We start from the raw sequence: 27,309 nt of genomic DNA on the forward strand, positions 1-27,309 counted from the left end.
AGAAGTAACGGAAAATTTGGAATAGGGATTAAAGTTCAGGGAGAAGAAATAAAAGCTTTGAGGCCTATCGATGACATTGTATTTCTGTCCCAGACAGCAAATGACTTGGAAGAGCAATTGAACGGAATGTACAGTGTCTTGAAAGGAGGGTATAAGATGAACATCAACAAAAGCAAAACAGGTATAATGGAATGTAGTTAAGTCAGGTGATGCTGAGGGACCGGTATCAGTAAAACAGACACTAAAGGTAGTAGATGAGTATCGCTATCTGGGCATCAAAATAACAAAGGAGGAATTATAGCCTGGCAATGGCAAAAAAGCGTTTCTGAAGAAGAGAAATCTGTTAACTTCGATTACAGGTTTTAGTCTTAGGAAGTCTTTTCTGCATGTATTTGTCTGGAGTGTAGCCATGTATGGAAGTGAAACGTGGACGATAAATACTTTAGACGAGAAGAAATGTGGTGCTGCAGAAAAATGCTTAAGTTTAGATGGACAAAACATGGATATTGTGGTGTCACCGCCAGACACCACACTTGCTAGGTGGTAGGTTTTAAATCGGCCGCGGTCCGCTAGTATACGACGGACCCACGTGTCGCCCCTGTCAGTGATAGCAGAACGAGCGCCGCCACACGGCAGGTCTAGTGAGACGTACTAGCACTCGCCCCAGTTGTACAGTCGACTTTGCTAGAGATGGAACTGACACATAGCGCTCTCATTTGCCGAGACGATAGTTAGCATAGCCTTCAGCTACGTCATTTGCTACGACCTAGCAAGGCGCCATAGCATTTGATATTGAGATTATAACATGTACCGTCAAGAGCGATGTACACCAATTGTGGATTAAAGTTAAGTATTCTACCAGTTACTCTTGTTTTGCTAGTCTTATCTCTCTGACCTGTTCCATACCTCACGCCAGTCAGCGTGTAATTAAACGCGTGCATTTCGGCCTCCTCTAGCTATACGGTGTTGGCTCTTCTGCCAACACATCAGATATAATAGGTGACTCAAGAAATTTGTTGCACAACTTGACTATAAGAAAGGATTGGTTGGCAGAACACATTCTGAGACATCAGAAGATCGCCAGTTTAGTAATGTAGGGAAGTGTGGATGATGAAAATCGTAGAGGGGGACCAAATGAGCGAATATAGAAAGGAGCTTCAGAGGAACGTAGGTTGCAGTAGTTATTCGGAGATGAAGAGGGCTTGCTTTGGATAGAGTAGCGTGGAGAGCTGCATCAAACCAGTCTTCGGACTGAAAACCACAACAGCAACATGAATGACGTAGCACACTCCAGAGTTAGTACTTTGGCGAGTACTGGATCGCATTGTTAAAAGTCTAACATCAGGCAAGTAATGACTTTATTGCATGTGCGCTATAAAGCCATTCCTTGGCTAATGTCTGACTTTTTACCACTGCGACCCAGTCAGCCTTAATGTGTAACTACTGCTTGTTTCAATTTCAAGTTTGAGTCGGATAACACACTGAAAAAGAAATTTTTTTCGTGTCATATAATTACTGATTTACAATTTTCGGATTTTGTCCTTTACTTGTACTGTAAAGTCTTGCTTCTTGCCAAATTTTATGAGTTTGCGAATATCAGAATATTTTACATAAATAGCCGTATCTCTTGGTTGCACTAACTTAGATGGACAAACAAGCGATCCTGTAAGTGTTTAGTTTTTACCAATTGAGGTACTGAACCGTAAAAGCATTGCTGCTGCTGTTAAAAATTCCGCTACCGGCTACGTTCACTCATCATCCTGACATGACGTGGCCTAGGACCTTGCGGAGTGGTTTGGTGCACATGAAAACACATACCAGTGAAACTGTCTTCATGTGTACCAAACCGCTCTGCGAGGTGTGAGGATATCCAATAACGTACGTAACTGGTAATAGTAGCCGTACTGATGTTTTACTTGTAGCATCAAGAAACAAAAGACATTTGACACCAATATGAACAGCATTGTAAGGCGAACAAGGTACCAGAATGAGAGCACCGCCTTTGAAGGAAATTAAATAATACATCAACATCCACATTCATTCTCCACAAGCCACCTTAATGTGCATGCTTGAGGGTACCACGTATCCTTAACTAGTCATTTACCCTCCTCTTCCACTCGTAAACGGAGCGAGGAAGAAACTACAATCTATACCAAAGAGCCAAAGAAACTGGTACACCTGCCTAATATCGTGTAGGGCCCCCGAGCACGAAGAAGTGCCGCAACAAGACGTGGCATGGACTCGACGAATGTGTGAAGTAGTGCTGGGGGGAACTAACACCGTGAATCGTGGAGGACTGTCCATAAATCCGTAAGAGTACGAGGGGATGGAGATCTCTTCTGAACAGCACGTTGCCAGGCATCCCATATGTGCTCAATAATGTTCATGTCTGGGAAGTTTGGTGGCCAGCGGTAGTGTTTGAACTTAGAAGAGTGTTCCTGGAGACACTCTGTATTAATTATGGACGTGTGGAGCGTCGCATTGTCCTGCTGTAATTGCTCAAGTCGGTCGGAATGCACATTGGACATAAATGGATGCAGGTGATCAGACAGGATGCTTACGTGCATGTCAGATGTCATAGTCGTAACTAGACGTATCAGGGGTCCATATCGCTCCAACTGCACACGCCCCAAACCATTACAGAACCTCCACTAGTTGAACAGTCTCCTGTGACATACACGGTCCATGGATTGATGAAATTGTTTTCACACCCGTCCACGTCCATACTATCGATACAATTTGAAAGGAGACTTGTCCGACCATGCAACATGTTTCCAGTCATCAACAGTCCAATGTCGGTGTTGACGGGCCCAGGTGAGGCGTAAAACGTTGTGTGATGCAGTCATCGAGGGTACAGGAGTGGACCTTCGGCTCCAAAAGCCCATATCGATGATGTTTCGTTGAATGGTTCGCACGCTGACACCTGTTAATGGCCCAGCATTGAAATCAGCAGCAATTTGCGGAAGGTACTTCTGTCACGTTGAACGATTCTCTTCAGTCGTCGTTGGTCCCGTTCTTGCAGGATCTTTTTCCGGCCGCAGCGATGTCGGAGATTTGATGTATTACCGTATTCCTGATATTCACGGTACGCTCGTGAAATGGTCGTACGGGAAAATCCCCATTTCATTACTGTCTCGGAGATGCTGCGTCCCATCGCTCGTGCGCCGACTGTAAGATCACGTTCAAACTTATTTAAATCTTGGTAACCTGCCACTGTAGCAACAGTAACCGATCTAACAGCTGCGCTAGACGCTTGTTGTCTTATACAGGCGTTGCCGACCTTAACGCCGTATTCTGTATGTTTACTCATCTCTATTTTTGAATACGCACGCGTATACCAGTTTCTGTGGGGCTTCTGTGTATATTCCTCCGTACGAGCCCTAATTTCTTATCTTCATAGTACTTAAGTGGAATCTATATTTTCGGCAGTTGGATCGTTCTGCAGCCAGCAATTGTGTTTCGCGAAAAGAACGTCGTTAAAACTCCAGGAATTGCCATTTGATTTCACATATCAGTTCCGTAATACTCGCGTTTTGATCGAACGTACAGGTGACAAACCTAGCAGCCCACCTCTGGATTGCTTAGGATGTCTTCCTTTAATCCGACCTGTTGAAGATCCGCAAGCACACGAACAGCGTTGAAGAATAGATAACCCTAGTGCTTGGTAAGCGGTCTCCTTTATACTTGAGCTACACTAAAATTCTCCTAATAAACCGAAGTCGATCATTCGTTTGCCCTACTACCGTACTTACGTTCTCGTTCCATTTCATATCACGTTGCAACATTACGCCTAGATATTTTACCGGTGTGACTGAGACAAGAAGCACAATACTAACGCTGTATTCGAACATTACGGGATTATTTTCCATAGTCATCTTCATTAATTTCCATTTTTCTACATTTAGAGCAAGCGGTCATTCGTCACACATACAAATTTTGTTCAAATCATCTTGTATCATCCCATAGCCCCTCAAGTTCGGCACCTTACCATACGCCACAGCATCATCAGCAAACAACCGGAGATTGCTGCCCACCCTGTCCGTCATATCAATTATGTAAATAGAAAATGTGGTGTCACCGCCAGACACCACACTTGCTAGGTGGTAGCCTTTAAATCGGCCGCGGTCCGTTAGTGTACGTCGGACCCGCGTGTCGCCACTATCAGTGATTTCAGACCGAGCGCCGCCACACGGCAGGTCTAGAGAGACTTCCTAGCACTCGCCCCAGTTGTACAACCGACTTTGCTAGCGATGGTTCACTGACAAAATACGCTTTCATTTGCCGAGACGATAGTTAGCATAGCCTTCAGCTACATCATTTGCTACGACCTAGCAAGGCGCCAGAACCAGTTACTATTGATACTGTAATCATACCTCACGCCAGCCTGCGTGAGCTAAAACGCGTGCCTTTCGGCTTCCTCTAGTACCCGGTGTTGGCTCTCCTGCCAACCCACAACACTGTCGACGAGGCCACACCGCGTTCGTAACTATTCTGCCCTGATTTACTTGTGTAATGGCTTCGCCACCATCTCCAGATGTACTGTCCGAATTTTATCGCTTACAGAATCAGCAGACGCAGGCCTTACTGGATGCTCTTCGACAGCTCGTCCAGGCTCAATGTGCAATGCAAAGCTATGTGGCAGCCGCCGCTCCACTGCTAACGCAGCCACAACACGCAGTTGCACCAACTTTTCGTCCTTTTGATGCTGCACTGGAAAGCTGGACGGAGTGGTCACGCCAATTTGAATTCCATCTCGCCGCCTACAGAATTCAAGGTAACGAGCGGCAGCCTTTTTTATTATCCTCCGTAGGGGTGCACACGTGCCATGTGATAGTCAAATTATTTCCCCGACGCGACTTAGCTGCTCTGTCCTATTACGAAATTTTGTCTACATTAGATGCATATTTCAAAGAATCAGTCAATGTAGTTACCAAACGGTATACCTTCTTTCGTACAAAACGTACGGCAGGTCAGACTAATAGGGAGTGGGTTGCAACCTTGCAAGGCCTTACTAGGGATTGTGCTTTTGAGTGTCAATGTGAACTCCCTTATTCAGATACTACGGTGCGTGACGCAACTGCACAGAACGTTTCTGATGTTCATATAAGGGAACAGATTTTGAAACTAGTCAATCCCTCCCTTCAACATGTGATGGATCGGCAGGACACAATTGACTTTGCTCAGGAATCATTTGAAACTTTGCCACCCGTGTGTCAGGTTAACCGGCCCGCCGGGCCAGCTGCACGTAACAGTAAACAGTCCTCGCGCCCGGCCGCGCCGCTGCCACCAGGCTCTCAGCCATAAGTACTGCGCCGGCAAGCAAACACAGTGGTAAAATCATGCCCGCAGTGTGCTACTAGACATTCGCATGAAAATTGCCCATCACGCCAAGCTATTTGCTTTTACTGTAATAAAAAAGGACATGTTCAAAGTGTTTGCCAGAAAAAGCTCAGATCGGAAGCTCACAACCATTCCAGGCCCTTTGCTCCACACCGGAATCGCAATCTAACCAAGGATACTCAGGCTCGCGAAACTTCGCCCATGGAAATTCATGTACTTCATGCCACTCCGCCCAGTGCCACTCTCTCTAACAATGACTGTGTTCATCCCACAAATAGTGTGCGTCGACATCGCAGGCAATCCCATCAAGTTGCACGTGATTTTGTACCAGTGTCAGTTCCCGCTGCATGAGACAGTCGCTCTTGTTGTCAGCAGGACAATAAACTTTTTGTGGACTTGGACATTAAAGGCAAAGTGATACCATTCTAGCTCGATACTGGGGCTGCAGTTTCACTGATCAATAACGACACTTGCAAACTGCTGGGCACACCTCCGTTGCGTGCTGCAACTGTTCAGTTAAGTACCTATTTATGTCAAGTGATCCCTGTGTTAGGACAGTGCAGCCTTCTTGCAACATACAAGGGACAAACAAAACTTGTGTCATTTTACGTCCTTCGTTCTTCTTCTGCAGTGAACTTGTTTGGTTTCGATTTATTTCAGTTGTTTAACTTGTCTATAGTAAATCAGGTCCTATCAGTGAACCAGACTGTGCCTTCCGACAGTGTTTCTCGTATCTGTGAAGAATTTGCAGACATTTTTGCACCGGTCCTCGGTTGCGCTAAGAACTATAAAGCACATTTGGAACTGAAAGTAAACGTGCAACCGAAATTTTTCAGAGCGCGCAATGTTCCCCACACATTGCGTGATGGGGTCGCAAAAACATTACACGATTTGGAATCACAAGGTGTAATTGAACGTGTGCAGGCTTCTCTCTGGGCATCACCCTTAGTAATTTTGCCAAAACCTTCGGGAAAATTGAGACTTTGTGTGCACTTCAAGGCAACAGTGAATCCACAACTAGTGACTGCAACTTTTCCTTTACCTCACCCGGAAGATCTTTTTGACCAACTGTGCCCGGGTAAATATTTTTCGAAGTTGGACCTAGCAGATGCGTACTTGCAAATACCGGTGGACGAAGAATCCCAGCTCGTTTTGGTGGTTAACACGCATTTTGGTTTGTATCGATTCAAACGACTGCCATTCGGGTGTGCATCCGCCCCTGCATTGTTTCAGCAATATCTACAAACTGTTGTGCGTCGGTCCCTACTGCAGCAAACTATCTGGACGATATTGTGATCTCCGGACAGACGGAAGAAGAACATTTAGCCAATCTCAGAACATTATTTCAGGTCTTGCGACAAAATGTTCTTCGCTTGCGGAAGGACAAATGCGTGTTTTTTGCTCGTGACTTACCCTATCTGGGACATGTACTCAATGCCCAAGACATACGTCCCAGTCCAGAGCACCTCCGTGCCATACAAGACTTGCCTTCGCCGCAGAATTTGAAGCAGCTACAGAATGTGCTGGGAAAAATAAATTACTATAACAAATATGTTCCACAGGCCTCTTCCATTTCAGCTCCGCTTCATCGCTTACGCTGTAAAGGTGTTCCGTTCGTCTGGACGACGGAATGCGAACGCGCCTTGCGCCAGTTGAAATCGGCGTTGCTTTCCAATACTTGCCTTACGCCATTCGATCCTAGGAAGCCCCTTTTGTTGATGGTGAATGCATCGGATTTCGGGATCGGTGCTGTGCTTGCGCACAAAGATGGATCGCACGATCGCCCTATTGCCTTTGCGTCCAAATTGCTCTCGTCTGCGCAACGAAATTATTCACAGATCGAGAAAGAAGCATTGGCTCTCGTATTTGGTGTTACAAAGTTTCATGATTTCTTGTATGGTCGTCACTTTACAGTCATCACAGACCACAAACCTTTGACATCGCTTTTTCGTCCGGCCAAGCCTGTACCTCCACGTACAGCGCAGAAATTCATTCGCTGGTCTAGTTTCCTCTCGCAGTACCGCTACGATATCTTGTATCGGTCCACTGCTAAGCACGGAAACGCCGATGCGTTTTCCCGTTTGCCTGTTGCTGAGGATAGAGCATTCGATCCCTCCGAACTTGCTTGCAAGTTCATTGATTCGGAAACCAATGACGTGGTCGAATCGTTTCCGATTGATTTTCGTCGTGTAGCTACAGCCACAGCTGCCGACCCGGTTCTTGCTACCGTTCTGAGTTTTGTTGCTACGCAATGGCCCTTGTCACAGTCACTGATCGGGGATCCGTTGGTTCGCCGATTTTTTGCTCACAAGGAGAGACTTTTTGTATGACTTGGTGTTTTGCTGTTGCGTTCTGATAATGATCAGTCCAGGGTCGTGGTCCCACGTTCGTTACAGTCCTCTGTCTTACAGCTTCTCCACCAAGGACATTGGGGTATAGTGAGAACGAAACAACTTGCTCGTCAGCACTGTACTTGGTTCGGAATCGATGCCGCGATTACGAATCTGTGCTCTTCTTGCATGGTGTGTGCCGAACAACAATCAGCACCTCTGCGGAAATTCTTTGCATAGCCAAAAGCCACTTCCCCTTGGCCACGCTTACACATCGATTTTGCTGGTCCATTCTGGAATGCTCGATGGTTGGTTGTGGTAGATTCATTCAGTAATTTTCCTTTTGTTGTCCGGATGTCTTCCACGACGTCATCTGCCACCATCCAAGCGTTATCTGCTGTCTTTTGCATTGAAGGTCTTCCACAGACTACTGTTTCCGACAATGGCCCACAATTCATGTCCGCAGAATTTCAGTCATTCTGCAAGGCCAATGGTATTCAACGTCTGACGTCCGCGCCGTTTTTGCCACAGTCAAACGGTGCCGCTGAACGTTTGGTCAGGACTTTCAAGTCACAGATGTTGAAGTTGAAAGAGTCGCATTCTCGGGAGGACGCGTTATTGCTCTTTTTGTCCTCGCACCGCTCTCAGCCCCGAGATGGTCGCTCGCCGGCTGAGTTGCTCCACGGTCGCCCTCATCGCACCTTGATGTCTTTGCTACATCCGCCGCAGCAGGTTCCTGTGCAGCGGCAGACACCTGCTTTTGCCCCAGGCGACGTTGTCTACTACCGCCACTATCAAGGTTCACGGCGTTGGCTCGAAGGGCGCATTCTTCGCTGCCTCGGCCGCGCTATGTATCTGGTTTTGGGGGCCTCTGGTGAGGTGCGCCGGCATCTCAATCCGCTGCGCCTCTGTCGTCGCACGGGATCTGCCGCTCCCCGTCTGCTTTCAGCGACGGTGCCGTCCGGTTAGCGCCCTGGGGACCCATCTACTGGCTCGCCTCAGCCCCAGGTGTTACCGACGCTGCCTTCCATTTTGCCCCATGGCGACGCGCCGCCGCCGCCGCCGCCGCCGCCTGTTCTCCCGCCGGCGACGCCCGCAGTGGATGCGTCGCTGCAACCGCCGGGCGCCTCCCTGGGTCACGCGCCGCCGATCGCTTCCCGTGACCAGTTGTCCTCCGACATGGAACTCTTGCCCGCTCCGGACCATATGTCGTCTTCGCCCGTCGGGTGCCCCGGCCCGATGGAGGTCGACCCATCGGCCCCTCCTGTCTCTCTACGGGCGCATACACCGCGTGTTGGCGTGCACCCTGGAGCAGGTTTTCGGGCGTTTCCTAGCTCCCCACGGTCCGAATGGCAGGGTGCGGGTGGCACAGCCTCGCCTGTTGTTAGGCTCCCCACCTCGTCGCATACGTCAACATGGTGTGGTGTCCTCCCCACGGCGGGCGGAAGCCTTATGCCACAACCGTGCGCCGATTTGCGGGGGGGGGGGGGGGGGGGGTGAATGTGGTGTCACCGCCAGACACATCACTTGCTAGGTGGTAGCCTTTAAATCGCCCGCGGTCCGTTAGTATACGTCGGACCCGCGTGTCGCCACTATCAGTGATTGCAGACCGAGCGCCGCCACACGGCAGGTCTAGAGAGACTTCCTAGCACTCGCTCCACTTGTACAGCCGACCTTGCTAGCGATGGTTCACTGACAAAATACGCTCTCATTTGCCGAGACGATAGTTAGCATAGCCTTCAGCTACGTCAATTGCTACGACCTAGCAAGGCGCCATTATCAGTTGTTAATGATGCTGTGTAACATGTACCGTCAAGAGCGATGTTCACCATTTATGAATTAAAGTTAAGTATTCCACAGCTACGTCCTTTTTTGCTAGTCTAATTTCCTTGTCCTGTTCCAGACCTCACGCCATCCTGCTGAGCTAAAACGCGTGCCTTTCGGCTTCCTCTCATATCCGTTACTGTCCAGACTTGCTGCAATGAGCATCATCATGACAGATGTGAAATAATAAAAATTTCAATATCCCATATAGAGTAACATTGTGTGTACAACACCAAAACTATTCAAAAGAATTCATCTTTGCATGTACTCTTCTTCTTCATAATTAAAAAAATAATGCTTTATCACATCGCGTCGGGATATTTTAGCTTTAACAACGACGGATTCTTAAGATACGAAAAGTATGGCCTCTTAATTTGATTGAGAAAAATTATAAACTAAATGAATTACTCTAAATGATTTTAGTTTTTGTGTCGTCGTTGACAGTGCAGAGTCCTGTACTATGGAAAGCAAAGGAGAGGATATTTGTTGTTTGTTGACCGCTATTCTCTTTCTACCACATAACTGCAGACATTTATTAACAGGGTTCTTTATTCATAAGAACAAGAAGCTACTTATCTTTAAGCTATTCCATGTCTTGTGGTGCAAGCGCTTCTGTAATACTCCATATTAGCCTCACTACTGGTGAGGAACAAGTCCCGCTATGTACGCTACACTCTCGTAGCCGGTGAAGTGAATTGACAGACGACAACTAGAATAATAACTGAGCTAGTAACTGAACTGACTGCGACTGCTGCTCCGACTACGACTGGGCTGACTGTCTGTGACTAACTAGGCCCTCCAGTCTGCGGCGTCAATCTAAATACTTACGGTCGAGAGGGCGTTGGCGGCACGTTGCTTGCGAGTTTGCTTTTGCCTCTCTCTCGACAGGCGCGCTTGATACGGCGCCGATTATCGATCTTCTTCCAACCTCTTTGGCGACCATGTGCTGGCGTCAGCTTACGCCAGCACACTAATGACTATGAATTAATGAATGGTAAGTTACATTACTAAATAGTGGTGACTGGCATGTATCTATGTGGAAAAGTGTGTAAAATATCATTTACATTTCTTATGGTTTACATAAATCAAAATGAAATTGAGTACATTTGTGGGTTCATTTACAAAAATTTACTGTCTTTGCATGTGCTGACTGTGTGCTTTTAAACTGATATTGTTGAAGTTTTAAATTACAGTGGTTTTTCAAGCCCCTCTGAAACAGTCGTAACTTTAATGAGCAAAGCTTAGCCACTTCATAAAAACCTCAGCACAACACATTGTAACCCTCTTTTTACATTTTATCATGAATGAGAGTGTGTGGCCATGAAGAATTTAGCGTAAGACGTCAGCTCTGGTTATACTACTACCATGTGTCCAAACAAATTAATTTATGGGTATTGCACCAAAAGGTAATTATCTACCCTGACTGAAAAATCTTCCTTACCGCTACAAAAACTCTTTAAAATCTTGTTACCTTCAATAGTCTTAAAGTTTAACAAATTATTACTGGCACTCAACTATAGGCCTGACCATATGGTGATCAAAGTAAGATGTGTGTTTTGCATTAAGGTCTGAGTGGGTGGATTAAATTCAAAGTAACAACAATCTCTAGCCATAGACGCTGGTGAACACACAAATAGTGTCAGAGGAGAACGTAACAAAAAACACTGTTGAGATCACTCACTTGCTCTACTGGCAAAAACTGTCATCCGAAAACTCCTAAAATCAACTCGGTAAGCACCGTAGGGCATTATTTGCTGCTGCCAGTAGACCAAAAAACTCACAATAACGTTTATAACGCCTACTATGACCACACAGAACAAAAAAATCCACTTATGCTCCTCTTGTCACGTACAAAAGGTAAACTTTTGCAACACACTATTATTTTAGAATAAAGGCTTTCACGACCAGATGACACAGCTGCTGGTAAACCTTTCGAGATGTGACGTCGTAGTCCAAGGAACTATTCTGTTCCTGACGTTTCGTCCAGGACTGCGCTGGACATCCTTAGAGGCGCTCCTCCACGGAGTCTTGCTGACTGATCGGTCGGACGTCCGACCGAAACAGACATCAGGAACTTGACGTCAGACCGGTCTTTCGACCAACAAAGAAAATAAGTCAAGCACTCCGATCTGTGAAGGATAAACGCTCTCCTCTGTCGACATGTGGTGTATACAGATTTAGTGTACATGTAGTAAAGTTTGTATTGGAACTACCAACAGGATAGTAAATACACAGCTAAAAGAGCACGAAAGTCTTTGCCGCCTAGGAGAAATGGAGAAATCAGCTACAGCAGAACGCGATCTTCAGTCAGAAAATGACGAAGTGAAGTTATCTGAAACAGAAATTTTATCTACAACGTCAAAATTGTTATCCACGACTATGCAGAGAAACCATTGAAATTTATAAGCATTAGGATAATTTTAATAGAAAGAGGAGGCAATGAAACATAGCGACATATAGACACTAGCTCTGCAGAATCCTTAGATTTATCTTTGTCAAGACGACAATCGTTAGTTAAGTTTTATTTATGACAAGGATTATCTCTGATCATCACGTGTTACTTTGACCACGCCTCCATTTCTACAGTATATATGTCGCTCTCGGACGTCCGACTGGTCAGTCGTCAAGACTCAGCGGAGATGCACCTCTTAGAATGTCCAGCGCAGTCCTGGACGAAACGTCAGGAACAGAACAGTTTCTTCGAACACCACCTCAAATCCCGAAAGGTTTACCAGCAGCTACACTATGATTTCCTACACACTTCAGAACTCTGCGTCAAGAGGCTGAAGCTAATGTTCTCCCTCAAAGAAAAATCACTATCCCTCCAGAACACTTATGTCAAATGTCATATGAACTCAAGACTAAGAACTAAAACAATGAGGTGAGGAACCATAAGAAAAATAATCGTAGAGGAACGATACCATACTATTTTTTTATTTATGAATTTGACCAGCTAAGGACCGCATACAGCTTAAGACTTATGGCATTTCTTTTTCTTCCGTTCTCCCCAGTATTTCTTCATTTTCTCGCCAATTTCTCGTCTCTGCTCATCTGTCCACACTCTCTTGGGTAGAGGTTTTGGCTCATCTTCTTCATAGTTTGCGTTTTCTATCAGTAGCCTGAAGCGATTCCTGTCACGTATTATTTCTTCTTTAACACCTATTTTGTTGGCGTCTTTCATTACTGCTTCTATCCATCCTACAGTTGTTTTCAGCTTACTAACGTAATTAAAATTTTTCTTTGTAATCCGTGTTTCTTCCATTCCTTTTAAATGTCCTTAAAATTTTAGCCGTCTCTTCCTCATTGTATCTGTGATCTTTTCTGTATTTTTGTATAAGTCTTAATTTCTCCTTTTAATCCACCTATTTTCCTTGTTTTTCTCAGGACCTACAATTTTTCTGAGTATTTTTCTCTTTCTTTTTTCTAGTTCTCTTAATTCGCCTTGAATTGAAGAAATATATGGTGAGATAAAACAAATTATTCAAATAGTGAAGGGAGACGAAAATTTAATAGTCATGGGTGACTGGAATTCGATAGTAGGAAAAGGAAGAGAAGGAAACGTACTAGGTGAATATGTATCGGGGGTAAGAAATAAAAGAAGAAGCCGTCTGGTAGAATTTTGCACAGAGAATGACTTAATCATAGCTAACACTTGGTTCAAGAATCATAAAAGAAGATTGTATACATGGAAGAAGCCTGGAGATAATGATAGCTTTCAGATAGATTATATAATGGTAAGACAGAGATTTAGGAACCAGGTTTTAAATTGTAAGACATTTCCAGGGGCAGATGTGGGCTCTGCCCACAATATATTGGTTACGAACTGTAGATTAAAACTGAAGAAACTTCAAAAAGGTGGGAATTTAAGGAGATTGGACCTGGATAAACTGACTAAACCAGGGATTGTACAGAATTTCAGGGAGAGCATAAGGGAACACAGGAAAATTAAAGAGACCTTTGGAGAAAAGAGAGCTACTTGCATGAATATCAAGAGCTCACATGGAAACCCAGTTCTAAGCAAAGAAGGGAAAGCAGAAAGGTGGAAGGAGTATATAGTGTCCCCAGAATGAGATTTTCACTCTGCAGCGGAGTGTGCGCTGATATGAAACTTCCTGGCAGATTAAAACTGTGTGCCCGACCGAGACTCGAACTCGGGACCTTTGCCTTTCGCGGGCAAGTGCTCTACCAACTGAGCTACCGAAGCACGACTCACGCCCGGTACTCACAGCTTTACTTCTGCCAGTACCTCGTCTCCTACCTTCCAAACTTTACAGAAGCTCTCCTGCGAAACTTGCAGAACTAGCACCCCTGAAAGAAAGGATATTGCGGAGACATGGCTTAGCCACAGCCTGGGGGATGTTTCCAGAATGAGATTTTCACTCTGCAGCGGAGTGTGCGCTGATATGAAACTTCCTGGCAGATTAAAACTGTGTGCCCGACCGAGACTCGAACTCGGGACCTTTGCCTTTCGCGGGCAAGTGCTCTACCAACTGAGCTACCGAAGCACGACTCACGCCCGGTACTCACAGCTTTACTTCTGCCAGTACCTCGTCTCCTACCTTCCAAACTTTACAGAAGCTCTCCTGCGAAACTTGCAGAACTAGCACCCCTGAAAGAAAGGATATTGCGGAGACATGGCTTAGCCACAGCCTGGGGGATGTTTCCAGAATGAGATTTTCACTCTGCAGCGGAGTGTGCGCTGATATGAAACTTCCTGGCAGATTAAAACTGTGTGCCCGACCGAGACTCGAACTCGGGACCTTTGCCTTTCGCGGGCAAGTGCTCTACCAACTGAGCTACCGAAGCACGACTCACGCCCGGTACTCACAGCTTTACTTCTGCCAGTACCTCGTCTCCTACCTTCCAAACTTTACAGAAGCTCTCCTGCGAAACTTGCAGAACTAGCACCCCTGAAAGAAAGGATATTGCGGAGACATGGCTTAGCCACAGCCTGGGGGATGTTTCCAGAATGAGATTTTCACTCTGCAGCGGAGTGTGCGCTGATATGAAACTTCCTGGCAGATTAAAACTGTGTGCCCGACCGAGACTCGAACTCGGGACCTTTGCCTTTCGCGGGCAAGTGCTCTACCAACTGAGCTACCGAAGCACGACTCACGCCCGGTACTCACAGCTTTACTTCTGCCAGTACCTCGTCTCCTACCTTCCAAACTTTACAGAAGCTCTCCTGCGAAACTTGCAGAACTAGCACCCCTGAAAGAAAGGATATTGCGGAGACATGGCTTAGCCACAGCCTGGGGGATGTTTCCAGAATGAGATTTTCACTCTGCAGCGGAGTGTGCGCTGATATGAAACTTCCTGGCAGATTAAAACTGTGTGCCCGACCGAGACTCGAACTCGGGACCTTTGCCTTTCGCGGGCAAGTGCTCTACCAACTGAGCTACCGAAGCACGACTCACGCCCGGTACTCACAGCTTTACTTCTGCCAGTACCTCGTCTCCTACCTTCCAAACTTTACAGAAGCTCTCCTGCGAAACTTGCAGAACTAGCACCCCTGAAAGAAAGGATATTGCGGAGACATGGCTTAGCCACAGCCTGGGGGATGTTTCCAGAATGAGATTTTCACTCTGCAGCGGAGTGTGCGCTGATATGAAACTTCCTGGCAGATTAAAACTGTGTGCCCGACCGAGACTCGAACTCGGGTAGAGCACTTGCCCGCGAAAGGCAAAGGTCCCGAGTTCGAGTCTCGGTCGGGCACACAGTTTTAATCTGCCAGGAAGTTTCATATCAGCGCACACTCCGCTGCAGAGTGAAAATCTCATTCTGGAAACATCCCCCAGGCTGTGGCTAAGCCATGTCTCCGCAATATCCTTTCTTTCAGGGGTGCTAGTTCTGCAAGTTTCGCAGGAGAGCTTCTGTAAAGTTTGGAAGGTAGGAGACGAGGTACTGGCAGAAGTAAAGCTGTGAGTACCGGGCGTGAGTCGTGCTTCGGTAGCTCAGTTGGGCAGTTGGCCTTTGGCTGTGCTGCGGTGAGGACGCGCTGTTTGTGTTCCTGCCGCGGAACGAGCGCTCGTGTTGTTTACATAGTATTCGGCCGTTTCGCGCGTGCCGTACTCAGCATATAGATCACTATGGCGCACCAATACAGAAAATCGACGCTCAAATTTACGTTCCGCAACGAATTTGCACGGCCTAAAGCACTCGAAGTCGAACGATTTCTACGAGAAGAAGTTAAAATCCCGGCGAGCGACATTCTCGGCATTCACTTGTCCATTGTGAGTAGTATCGTATATGTCAAGATCATCAACGACGCAACATGTGAACGGATCCTTCGGGACACGAAACAGGGCCTCCGTTTCTGCCATGCTGATGGCAATGTGGGGACTGTGCACGTCGATTATTCTGGCATGGGACTTCGCACGATCAGAATTTTCGAACTTCCTTTCGAACTACCGGCGGAGGACGTCGTGACAGCGCTGCGCCCCTACGGCACGGTCCATGATCATATTGCGGAAAAATGGACGCAATTCCAGACATATCCTGTGCTGAACGGCGTCCGCCAGGTCCGAATCGAACTTAAACGACATGTACCTTCATATCTGACTATCGGTGGCTGCCGTGCCATCGTCATCTACGATGGGCAACCGAAGACCTGCTCTGGTTGTGGGAAGGAGGGACACCTCAGATCAGAATGTATGCAACGTCGAATCACGCAACTGCCGCCGGCTGAAGCGGACCCGCCATCGCAGCCGACGCTGCTTCCTGTGACTTATGCAGCAGCCCTCACGACAGCTACCACTTCACCACGACAGCCGACATCCACTGCTGTGTCGCGGCTCCATGCTCCAATACAGGGCGATGATGCCACAACCGTTCCACAAGCTACGGATTCAACTCCGATGCCGCCGCCTCCGTCGACGGATAACAACATACAGGAAGATAGCATGGCCGTCGATTCGCTTATTGTGCCTACGGCTGCCTTTGTGCCGGAACGTCGTGAATCTTTGCCATCGTCTGACGCAGAAGAGCACACCAGGAAGCAACGCTCTCCGAAGCGACGGAAGCGGAGGCGTAGAGCAACTTCCGAACGGGATGCGACACCGCCTCCAGAGGATGACGATTCCACCTTCAATGACGACGCTACCACAGAGGCAGCCGCCACTTGCTGCAGTGTGGCACCATCGAACGATAATGAGGACCAACCACATATATCTACAGTGGCACAATCGGATGCCGAGATGCAGGACAGATGCTGCCCACCACCTTCTGGAGTGCAAGCACCAGCGCCGTGTCCTAAGGACGCTAGGGAAGCCGATCTTGCTTTCAGTTCCCCGACGTGGGCGGATGACCACGACGACGACGGAACCATGCAAGTTACGCCAACAGGGCCCACGGCGTTGGCGCCGGCTCTCTAGAACGGCCTGCAGGTGAGGTTTGGGGGGCTGCGGAGGTGTCAATACAGTCAGAAGCGTCATAGGTAATTCCAGTCTTAATGAATAACTTAACACCTGCGGTTCGTCAACAAGCTTATCGTATCGCCACGCTTAACATCAACACGATACGAACGGCAGTGAAGATCCAGTTGCTGCGTGAGATGCTTCGTTCTTCGGATGTTGACATTGCCCTGTTGCAAGAAGTATATATAGCGGCCCTCCCCGTTTTCTACGGTTATGTGACATATGTGTCACCGGCGGACCGGAATGGCAGTGGTACGGCAATACTAGTGCGCGACGGAATTGCCATCGAAGAAGTGACTTACCTTCCGTCAGGAAGGGGGTTGGCGATCACAGCACTGGGCACGCGCATCATTAACATTTACGCTCCATCAGGAACTGACCAACGCCGCGAACGATCGCTGTTCTACTCGGAGGATATCGCCCCCCTCTTTATCAGCAGCTTCGAGCAATATATCTTCGGCGGCGATTTTAACTGTGTGCTCAACCCCAAAGACCAAGTCCCACATTTCTCGACTTGTCAAGAACTTCGGCTCCTGGTTCGAGACCTGCTTCTCACCGACACGTGGGAGACAGTGCACGGTGACCGTCCCGGTCCGACATACCTTACTAGTCACTCAGCCAGTCGCCTAGACCGCATTTATGTCTCACGAGCTCTAGCACCGGGAGTATTGGACGCCGAACGTTGGCCGCTTGCCTTCTCCGATCATAGCGCTTTCATATGCACACTCACTCTACAACAGCAGCGGATATGGCGCAGCCGAGGACCCTGGAAGCTGAATGTGGCACATCTTCAAGCCCCGGAATGCCGTCAGATTATCGCCAACACATGGCTGGATTGCGAACGTCGTCTTCCCCGATACCCATCGACTCTAGCATGGTGGGTGGACTGTGCAAAACCAGCTTTTCGGCGTGTGCTAACTCAATTCGGAAAAGATACCGCAGCTTGGCATCGTCACACATTGGACTTTTATTACACGATGCTTCGCGAACTCGACAGCCAACCACCATCTCCAAACCGACAAATGGAAAGCCGCCGAATTAAAGGTAAAATATTGTCTCTTACGAGGAAACGTTTGGAGGGGGTCGTAGTGCGATCGCGACGTCAAGACCGAGTGGAAGGAGAAAACCCGTCTATGCATCACATCGTGCTCGACAGCCGCCGACGCCGACAGCAGCTGATCACGGACCTCGTATTGCCAGGTGGCAGGGTCGTAACGACTCAGGCGGCGGTTACAGAAGCCTTCGCAGATCACTATCGCCGGTTTTACGACGAGGTGAATACAGAGGACGAGGAAGCGGACGATCACGACATACTGCAGCATGTGTCGCACACCCTCGACAATGCAGCAGCGGCGACGCTTTTAGGTGGAATTACACGAGACGACATCGAGGACGCGCTTAACAAGGGAGCACTCAACAAATCTCCCGGGCCAGACGGACTGCCGCTCGAGTTTAATCGTACTTTCCGCGATCTCATGATGCCCCGATGGATCATCATGTACCAAGAACTGATAACCCCTGGTTCCCACGTGCCACCTGCATTCGTGGAAGGTCTCCTTATACCGATACACAAGCCTTCCAGAGGTCGGACGGTCGAGGACTACAGGCCCATTACAATGCTTAACTCGGACTATAAAATCTTCGCCCGATTACTCGCCAGCCGCATAAAGAAGGTTCTGCCCCTGCTCCTCTCAATGGAGCAAACGACACAGGGTGGAGTGACCAACATGCAAACGGCAACCAGTGAATGCAGGGATTTAATAGCCATCGCCACATCCTGTCGCCTTCGAGCTGCTCTGATCTCCATTGATTTCGACCACGCCTTCGACAGAGTTCACCACAAGTTCCTTCTGTCCGTAATGGCCCGCATGGGCTACCCGCCTGACTTTATCGACATCTTTCAGCGCCTTTTCCGTGGAGCTGCATCCCGTGTACTGGTGAATGGACGGATTGCGGGTCCCTTTCCGATCCGACGGTCAGTTCGCCAAGGATGCCCACTCTCCATGATTCTTTACGCGATCGCACTCGAACCACTTGTCGGAGGGTTGAAAAACAGGCTCTCGGGCGTTTCATTGAGGGATCATACCTTTCAGTGCAGAATATATGCTGATGACCTTCTGTTACTTGTCCGATCTGATGAGGAGGTACGCTCGGTGATACAATGGGTCAATCGCTATGGTTTGGCAGCGGGCAGCCGCATGAATGTGGCCAAGTCGGCAGCGATGCCCATTGGGAGAGGTCTACAGGCCGACGCTTTAGCCCCACTCCCACTAGTTAACAAGATCCGGTTCTTGGGCATAACATTTACACAGGATGTGCGCCGCACGGCTGCCATGAACTATGCACGATTACTACAGGCAATACGCACAGAAGTTCGCCGGAACTTACTTCGACGGATGGACCTCCTACAGCGTGTGGAATACCTCAACCTTCACGTGGCGACTAAGATGATCCACATGGCCCAGGTCCTACCGATATCGACAGCGATGGCACACAGACTGCAAGCAGCGTTTGGGTATTACCTTACCGCCGGACACCTATTCAAAGTCCGCTACGAAACACTCACCCTCCCTCCGCTTGATGGCGGACTGGGACTTATAAATGTACGAGCGAGGGCTACAGCATTATACTTGTGCACAATGATGAAATTGTGGACCCACCAAGATGCTTCCCTTACGGGTCGTCTGTTAGAGGAATTGCTGCCGGCGTCTCTTATGCCACCTGTCACGGTTGCGCACATTACACCCTCACTCTCGCACCTCTCGGCATTTATTCTTGAGTATAGTTACGTGCACCCAGATCTTCCCAACACTCGCACTCCCAAGGCGAGAGACTTTTACAAACTGCTGCTAAGGTCCACCCCTCGCAATGTGATTGAGAGGAAGAGTCCTACGACCCTATGGCCTGCAGTGTGGAGAGCGGTCCAGAAGTCGTTCCTCCCCACGCGGGTACGAGCCGCGTGGTACCAGGTGGTGAACGGGAAGGTTGTCACACGACAAAGGCTGCACGCTATTGGGATGGCGGATTCCCCCCTTTGTCCACATTGCCACCTCGTGGATACTGACGAACACCGTTTAACATGTGGATCGGCGTTAGAGGTATGGCTGCTAGTGCAGAAGATCCTCGCCTGCTACCTACGTATCGCGCCTCGCACAATTGAGCCACGGCTCCTCCTTTGTCCAGAGGATACTTATTTCCCACCTGCGAAGACTCATGCTCTCACATGGTTTAAAGGCATGTCCATATACTACCTCTTTCAAAATGATGAGAAGATGGTGCTTGATTACTGGCAATTTCTCCAGAACAGTCATAGCACACTTGAGTGTACACCCCGATACCGACAACTATTTGCGAACTATTTGCGCAGTGTCTTCGATAACCCCCCTCACAGTTGGGGAGTACCGGGCAGAGGATGATCGCCTTCATGGGGCTCCACACGCTGAGAATTGCTGTACCAATTTGGAACATGGAACCTGTATGCAGATGGGCCATGCACATGGAATGGCGTGCGGGATTTGGTTACATTTTTCTTTCTTTATTATCTATCATCACACTATTGGTTTCAAATTCTATTTCATAGTTTAGAAGGAACTCTTGTTTTCTTTGTTGATATGGATGTCCATTCTAATTTTGTTTGTCGTAACTGAAAGACGCCTTTTCCATCATTTACAATTTAAAAAAAAAAATTCAAAAAAAAAATAAAAATAAATAAAAAAAATTTAAAAAAAATAAAAGAAACGGCCAAGGTAACTGGCTACGACTTGGAGAACCCGGGTTCGAATCTCCAAGAAACCTAGCGGATGTTGTTCCTTTCGTTTGTATTTTTCCATATATCAATTACTAGGTAAACAAAAGAAAAAAAAAAAAAAAAGAGGTTCCCTTGTGCGTTGCAGTGCTTATACTATAACAAAAAAAAAATAAAAAAAAAAAAAAGTTGGTAGAGCACTTGCCCGCGAAAGGCAAAGCTGCCGAGTTCGAGTCTCGGTCCGGTAATAAAAAAAAAAGAAAAAAAGAATAAAAAAAAAAAAAAAAAAAAGTTGATAGAGCACTTGCCCGCGAAAGGCAAAGGTCCCGAGTTCGAGTCTCGGTAAAAAAAAAATAAAAAAAAAAATAAAAAAAAAAGTTGGTAGAGCACTTGCCCGCGAAAGGCAAAGGTCCCGAGTTCGAGTCTCGGTCGGGCACACAGTTTTAATCTGCCAGGAAGTTTCATATCAGCGCACACTCCGCTGCAGAGTGAAAATCTCATTCTGGAAACATCCCCCAGGCTGTGGCTAAGCCATGTCTCCGCAATATCCTTTCTTTCAGGGGTGCTAGTTCTGCAAGTTTCGCAGGAGAGCTTCTGTAAAGTTTGGAAGGTAGGAGACGAGGTACTGGCAGAAGTAAAGCTGTGAGTACCGGGCGTGAGTCGTGCTTCGGTAGCTCAGTTGGTAGAGCACTTGCCCGCGAAAGGCAAAGGTCCCGAGTTCGAGTCTCGGTCGGGCACACAGTTTTAATCTGCCAGGAAGTTTCATATCAGCGCACACTCCGCTGCAGAGTGAAAATCTCATTCTGGAAACATCCCCCAGGCTGTGGCTAAGCCATGTCTCCGCAATATCCTTTCTTTCAGGGGTGCTAGTTCTGCAAGTTTCGCAGGAGAGCTTCTGTAAAGTTTGGAAGGTAGGAGACGAGGTACTGGCAGAAGTAAAGCTGTGAGTACCGGGCGTGAGTCGTGCTTCGGTAGCTCAGTTGGTAGAGCACTTGCCCGCGAAAGGCAAAGGTCCCGAGTTCGAGTCTCGGTCGGGCACACAGTTTTAATCTGCCAGGAAGTTTCATATCAGCGCACACTCCGCTGCAGAGTGAAAATCTCATTCTGGAAACATCCCCCAGGCTGTGGCTAAGCCATGTCTCCGCAATATCCTTTCTTTCAGGGGTGCTAGTTCTGCAAGTTTCGCAGGAGAGCTTCTGTAAAGTTTGGAAGGTAGGAGACGAGGTACTGGCAGAAGTAAAGCTGTGAGTACCGGGCGTGAGTCGTGCTTCGGTAGCTCAGTTGGTAGAGCACTTGCCCGCGAAAGGCAAAGGTCCCGAGTTCGAGTCTCGGTCGGGCACACAGTTTTAATCTGCCAGGAAGTTTCATATCAGCGCACACTCCGCTGCAGAGTGAAAATCTCATTCTGGAAACATCCCCCAGGCTGTGGCTAAGCCATGTCTCCGCAATATCCTTTCTTTCAGGGGTGCTAGTTCTGCAAGTTTCGCAGGAGAGCTTCTGTAAAGTTTGGAAGGTAGGAGACGAGGTACTGGCAGAAGTAAAGCTGTGAGTACCGGGCGTGAGTCGTGCTTCGGTAGCTCAGTTGGTAGAGCACTTGCCCGCGAAAGGCAAAGGTCCCGAGTTCGAGTCTCGGTCGGGCACACAGTTTTAATCTGCCAGGAAGTTTCAGTATATAGTGTGTCTATACAAGGGCGATGTACTTCAGGGCAATATTATTGGAAATGGAAGAGGACGTAGATGAAGATGAAATGGGAGATATGATACTGCGTGAAGAGTTTGACAGAGCACTGAAAGACCTAAGTCGAAACAAGGCCCCGGAAGTAGACCACATTCCATTAGAGCTACTGACAGACTTGGGAGAGCCAGTCCTGAGAAAACTCTACCATCTGGTGTGCAAAATGTATGAGACAGGCGAAATACCCTCAGACTTCAAGAAGAATATAATAATTCCAATCCCAAAGAAAGCAGGTGTTGACAGATGTGAAAATTACTCAACTATCAGTTTAATGTCATGGCTGCAAAATACTAACGCGAATTCTTTACAGGCGAATGGCAAAGCTGGTAGAAGCCGACCACGGGGAAGATCAGTTTGGATTCTGTAGAAATATTGGAACATGTGAGGCAATACTGACCCTACCACTTATCTTAGAAGCTAGATTAAGAAAAGGCAAACCTACATTTATAGTATTGTAGACTTAGAGAAAGCTTTTGACAATGTTGACTGGAATACTCTCTTTCAAATTCTGAAGGTGACAGGGGTAAAATACAGGAAGCGAAAGGCTATTTAAAATTTGTACAGAAACCAGATGACAGTTATAAGAGTCGAGGAGCACGAAAGGGAAGCAGTGGTTGGGAAGGGAGTGAGACAGGGTTGTAGCCCCTCCCCGATGTTATTCAATCTGTATATTGAGCAAGCAATAAAGGAAACAAAAGAAAAATTCGGAGTAGGTATTAAAATCCACGGAGAAGAAATAAAAACTTTAAGGTTCGCCGATGACATTGTAATTCTGTCAGAGACAGCAAAGGACTTGCAAGAGCAGTTGAACAGAATGGACAGTGTCTTGAAAGGGGGTATAAGATCAACACCAACAAATGCAAAACGAGGATAATGGAATGTAGTCGAATTAAATCGGGTGATGCTGAGGGAATTAGATTAGGAAATGAGACACTTAAAGTAGTAAAGAAGTTTTGCTATTTGTGGAGCACAATAACTGATGATGGTCGAAGTAGAGAGGATACGAAATGTAGACTGGCAATGGCAAGGAAAGCGTTTCTGAAGAAGAGAAATTTGTTAACATCGAGTATTGATTTAGATGTAAGGAAGTTGACTCTGAAAGTATTAGTATGGAGTGTAGCCATGTATGGAAGTGAAACATGGACGATAAAAAGTTTGGACAAGAAGAGAATAGAAGATTTAGAAATATGGTGCTACAGAAGAATGCTGAAGATTAGATGGGTAGATCACATAGCTAATGAGGAGTTATTGATTAGAATTGGGGAGAAGTGGAGTTTGTGGCACAACTTGACTAGAAAAAGGGATCGGTTGGTAGGAAATGTTCTGAGGCATCAAGGGATCACCAATTTAGTATTGGAGGACAGTGTGGAGGGTAAAAATCGTAGAGGGAGACCAAGATATGAATACACTAAGCAGATTACCAATTTAGTATTGTAGGACAGTGTGGAGGGTAAAAATCGTAGAGGGAGACCAAGAGATGAATACACTAAGCAGATTCAGAAGGATGTAGGTTGCAGTAGGTACTGGGAGATGAAGAAGCTTGCACAGGATAGAGTAGCATGGAGAGCTGCATCAAACCAGTCTCAGCACTGAAGACCACAACAACAATTCGCGTTTCTTATTCAGTATTAGGCGCTCTGATCCATAAGTTGCTTGTGTCCTTGTAACTGAATTATTAATGTCTAATCTTCGCTTGTATGGACATTGATTCCTTATTGTAGTAGTTTTTTGTTAATTTATATGCAACTTCTAACTTTTTTATTCTTTCTTTATTTGTTATGTTATCCAGTCCATTGGCTTGGATCCACTCCCGCAGGTATTTGAATCTATCAACTCTTTTAATTTTTCCATACTTTGTTTTCTTATTCTTTTCTGTATTATGTTTGTGTTCTATATAATCGGTTATTTCATAAGATATTTTTAGCCCAGTCTTTTCAGCAATCTCGTGTAACAGATCAATCATAACTGTTGCGTCTGTTCGGGTCTCAGTTATCAATGCCGTATCATCCACATTTCACTTCGAATTTGTTCTTTCCTTGGCCCATGCTTATACCCTTTGTGCCTTTGTTTTTTAATGTGCTTTCCCATGTTTTTACTATTTTATCTAAAACCAAGTTAAAGAGAAATGGGGACAGACCATCTCCTTGCCGAACGCCTGTTTTGATGTTGATTGGTTCTGAAATTTCGCCTTGAAACTTAATTCTTGATGTTGTATCTGGGAGCGTTTGTTCAACAAGTCTTCTGGTGTTTTCATCTATCCCTGATTCATAAAGTATCTGGAATAGTGTTTGTCTATCAATTGAGTCGTAGGCCTACGAAAGTAACTACTGTATTTTTATTTTCTATAGCTCTCACTCTCAAAATTGTTTTTAAATTAAGAATATGTTCTGTACATGGTCTACCTTTTCTAACTCCTGCTTGATAATCTCCTATATTAGGTCCTGCTTGTTCCTCTATTCTATTTAAAAGTTCTTTAGAAAGTATTTTGTATGTCACTGGTAACAAGGATACGCCCCTGTAGTTGTTGGTGTCTGTTTTATCTCCTTTTTATGGAGAGGATGGATCAATGCTTGTTTCCAGTCGCTGGGTATGATTCCTTTTTTCCAAATGTCTTTAATTACTTTGTGAATTTTCTGCCATGCTGATAAGACCCCTAGTTTCCACATTTCTGCTACTGTCCCATCCTCTCCTGGTGCTTTGTTATTCTTAAATGCTTTGATAATCTTTTCTATATTTTCTGCTGTAGGTGGTTCCGATGGTGGATTTTCTGTTGTAGTTTTTAAAATTGTAATCTGTCATTAGGCTCTTCACAATTTAATAGATTTTCAAAGTATTCAGCTAAAATTTGGCAGCTCTCTTTATTGCTTAAAACAATTTTTCCATTTTTATCTTTAAAATGTAAACTCGGTGACTGGAATCCTGTTAAAACTTCTCTAAAAGTCTTATAGAAGTCTCTGGTGTTGTTCCTTTTAAAGTCGGAATCCATTTCTTTAATCTGTCTTTGCCATATTTTCTTTTCACTGATCTTATGATTTTTGATGTCTTTTTTCCTTTCTTATTTAAACTCTTCCCGGTATTCTTGGATATCTTATTGGTTTTGGTTTAGGTATGTTCGATTGGAACATGGTCTTTATTTCAGTCAGATAATGGTTTGAGTCTATTTTTAGGCCCTTCCTCACTCTGACATTCAAGATTTCCTTGTAGTTGCGAGTCGTTATTGCTACATGGTCCAACTGATATTCACCTTGATTTGGATTAGGTGATACCCACGTTTTTTTTCTTTCTTGTAAGTTTCTTGAAACATGTCGACATTAGTTTTAGATCAAATTGTTTACAAAAATCTATGAGTCTTTCCCCATTTCTGTTTGTTCTTGCATATGCTGGATAATCTCCAACTACTGATTTAAAATTTATTTCTTTGCCAACTCGTGCATTAAAGTCACCCACTAAAATTTTTATATGTTCTTTTGGTAATATGGATGATTCGTGTTCTAGCATTTCCCAGAAATCTTCCACTTTGTCAACATTTGTTCTGTTATGTTCGTTGATAGGTGCATGTGCATTTATAATAGTGTATCGTTTATTGCCTGACTTGAACGTCAGAAATGAAATTCGTGCCGGCCGCGGTGGTCTAGCGGTTCTGGCGCTGCAGTCCGGAACTGCGGGACTGCTACGGTCGCAGGTTCGAATCCTGCCTCGGGCATGGGTGTGTGTGATGTCCTTAGGTTAGTTAGGTTTAAGTAGTTCTAAGTTCTAGGGGACTTATGACCTAAGATGTTGAGTCCCATAGTGCTCAGAGCCATTTTTTTTTTTGAAATTCGTTCTGTTGGGGAGCTAAAATTAGTTATTGATTCCGTAAGTTGCTGTTTGACCGTAAATGCGGTTCCTAATATAGTCGACTCAAATGCATTTTCATCCAGATACCTTGTTTCTTGAAGTGCTAATACAAATATGTTGCGTTGATTGAGAGCGTCTGTTAGGTGTTGATTGAGAGTGTTTGTTAGGTGTTTTAGTTTTCCAACTTTCATAAGTGTGTTGATGTTCAGAGTCCCAGTAGATGTTTTTTTCTTGGGTCTTATCTTTGAAGAAGTACTAGGAAGCTCCGACTCTTCCTTACATGATGTTATAGGCTCTCCAGAATCCAAAGGCGTAGTTGCATCGCCATGAATAGCGATGGAAGATTGGTTTTGTTTTTTTGTTTTTGAAATTTACAATCATGTCTAAGGTAAAAGTTTGGTTTGGGGAAAGGTAGCTGAACCTTTCTATGACAAAATTTCAAGCACTTAGCTTAGAATTATGCCGTTGAGGCAAGGTACCCTCACGAGGTACTATCACCCTGGCCAGGTGAACCAAGGTTTTTTAACGAGCTATTACTCCTCCCCCTCCTCCTTTTTCAATCGGGTTTGGGACCGGCTTTGGCGGAGTTGATACCATACTATGTATCGGAGTCTCCTGAAACATCGTTCTTGTTTTATTTCAAAAGTACGTAAAAGATCACATAACATAGATACCATACTATGTTATGATATCTTTCACGTACTATTGAAATAGAACAATAACAATGTTGTCAGCGTATCTATGTTATGTGATCTTTTACGTACTTTTGAAATAAAACAAGAACAATGTTGTCAGGAGACTCCGATACTTCTTGCTGACGATGCATGCATTCCAATTTGAAAAAATTACGAAACAAGCATCATGCTTCTGCAATAAGAAATTACTATGCAACGCAACTTTCCGACCAGCAGATTACAGTGTTATATATGTTAGCCATGAAATATACATCACGCACAAATTATGAGTACATATAAGAACAAAATAAATGTATACCAATGAAATTACACTGAAGCGCCAAAGAAATTGGTATAGGCATGCGTCTTCAAATACATACAAAGATATGTAAACAGGCAGAAAGCGGCG

Source organism: Schistocerca cancellata, chromosome 7 (assembly GCF_023864275.1).
Source record: "Schistocerca cancellata isolate TAMUIC-IGC-003103 chromosome 7, iqSchCanc2.1, whole genome shotgun sequence".
NCBI classification, from domain to species: domain Eukaryota; kingdom Metazoa; phylum Arthropoda; class Insecta; order Orthoptera; family Acrididae; genus Schistocerca; species Schistocerca cancellata.